Source organism: Etheostoma spectabile, unplaced genomic scaffold (assembly GCF_008692095.1).
Source record: "Etheostoma spectabile isolate EspeVRDwgs_2016 unplaced genomic scaffold, UIUC_Espe_1.0 scaffold458, whole genome shotgun sequence".
In the NCBI taxonomy this organism is placed as follows: domain Eukaryota; kingdom Metazoa; phylum Chordata; class Actinopteri; order Perciformes; family Percidae; genus Etheostoma; species Etheostoma spectabile.
In genome coordinates this window covers 56,181-58,491 of record NW_022605613.1, presented here as the reverse complement: position 1 = coordinate 58,491, position 2,311 = coordinate 56,181, and the positions used below count along the sequence as shown (strand labels likewise).

At 37.0% G+C, this 2,311-nt stretch overlaps 1 protein-coding gene across 1 annotated transcript in view; it reads right to left on the bottom strand.

Moving 5' to 3' along the window:
• The window catches only part of LOC116686731 (uncharacterized), a 110,072-nt gene that overhangs the window by 106,366 nt on the left and 1,395 nt on the right, over positions 1–2,311 (bottom strand). The gene's annotated exons all lie outside the window — the stretch shown is intronic.

Here is a 2,311-nt window from a genome sequence, read left to right as displayed (position 1 = left end):
AAAAAACAATTAAAAAACAAATATACAGTCAACATATGGGCTACTCAAGGGCCTGTGCAATTAGCAGATTACTAAATAAGATAAAAGCCATACTTCAAAACAAAACCAAATTCATTCATCCATCACAGTCACAGATATACCTTAAAAATATTCAGTCATACATTCATCTCTGCTCATTAATGAGCTTTACTGCGATAGGAACAAATGAGTGCTTATACCTGTTATATTTACACAAAGGAACCTTGTACCTCTTTCCTGAGTTCAACAGCTCAAACTGGAAAAACAAAACATGAGAGTTGCCTTGAGCTGAAATGCTTCACACATAACACTTGACATATTGTTTGATCATACAGCTGACATATACTTCCAATAAAAAACAACATTAACCAAGTTATATGTAGCCAGACTGAAGCACATACACACTCTGTTGCTCCCCTTTCACAAACAGAGCAACACACAGCCCTACATCATCAAGCTGCGAGCCCCTGCAGCCTAAGGCAACATGATTTCATTTTGGGCCTATGGTTTAGAAATATGGAGTTTACATTAGGGTACTCTATATCTTCAGCCAGAGGAAAGAGCTCATTGGCATTGAGAATAAAGATCAGACCATATATCCCATGCTTGCCTGGAGGGACTGGTTTCTATTCCTCTCCACAACCTGCATGGCAGTCCCCTGATAAGCAAGCCTTAAATGAGATGTTTTTAGATATCACTATGCTTTCTGACATATGGATATGATCTGTAACGCAGCCTTTTACAACATAAAGTCTCTGATTCAACGTGAGTGTCTGCTCTAAATGATAACAAGGCCTTCCAACCAGGTGTGTCTACATGAACACCAAGGGGCCTATGGGAGCCGAGCCCGTTGATTGGTTGATCATGGATGACCTCTGATGCCCTCCGACCCATGGCAAAACCAACTCCTCAGTTTGGGAAGTGGTTAAATGAGATTTTTTGGCATGGTACACAGGTCTCTGTTTCAGCAGAAAAAGATAAAGTACTTGTGTCTGTGTGCAGTAGGCTGAGGTTGGAGTGTGCAAAAAATGACAAAACACATGTTGTATATGTACACATACACACATAGGAACAACTAACACATGTTGTATGTGCACACAAACACACATAGGAAGAACTAACACATGTTGTATGTGCACACAAACACACATAGGAAGAACTAACACGTTATATTTCTACACAAACACACGTAGGAACAACTAACACATGTTGTATTTGAACACATATACCCATACAAAGCTATATACATCTTACTCTGTCGACAAAAACCTCATCTCAATTCCCTGAAGATGTTTCCTAAAACTAGTCCCTTCTTCTTTTGAAAAGGTACTCTCAAATACGCGCTGTAACCACGGTGATTGATATGAGGATCATAGTCTGAATATAAGATTTCATGTTAATAGGCCAACCATAAATTGATATTTAAAAAAAACATTTATTTAAAACAACTAATAATGCAATATTAAATCAAACACACAAACACATCAATATGTTATTAACATTCAATAACTGCAAAATTGGAAAATTGCATTTTTAAAGAACAGTGCATGGAAAGGAAATTAAAAAGGCTTCTCTTTGTAAATAGTGTTATTCTAGTTTTTCACAACAGTTCAAGTCCACACAAATGCACATTAGTCAAAGAAGCCACTAGGCTGTATTTGTAAGTATGATAGTACTTGTATATAGTATTTATGAGGCAAATCAACGAGCTTAGCAGCATAAAACACTACTTTTACATTAGTGGTATTTTCATTGTATGACAACGTGCAGCAATCTTTGTGTGAATTTCCTTTTCTTTCTTTTTTTAACGTGCAGCATTCCTCCCCAGACGAGGAGCGGTAATTTGGTAGTTAGGTAATAAGGTAATTAGGTAATTAGGCTGCTACGACTAACGCTGTCCGCCAAACATACAACGTCACTGATTGGTTGAGCCGTTATGACGATGCATAACTGGAACGACACTGAGCAACGTGTTGAACATGAATTTGAACACTGAAGAGATGCTGGTGTTAAAAACCCGCTGATGGCTCGCTGATCCTTTGCGTGCGCCCCGCTCGGCTCATATCGTACTGTTCTGTGTTACAGTACGCAGTCATATTTCACTGGTAATAACCAAAATAATATGATTTAAACAAAGAAACAAATACTATGATAACATCGACAGAAATGGTGATAGATGTATCGTTAAAGTTTTAACATTATCAATAAACAACAAAGCAATCCAATAGACCAAAATAATAATAATATAAAAACATTAAAATAAATCCCATAGTCTGAAATAATAATATTAATA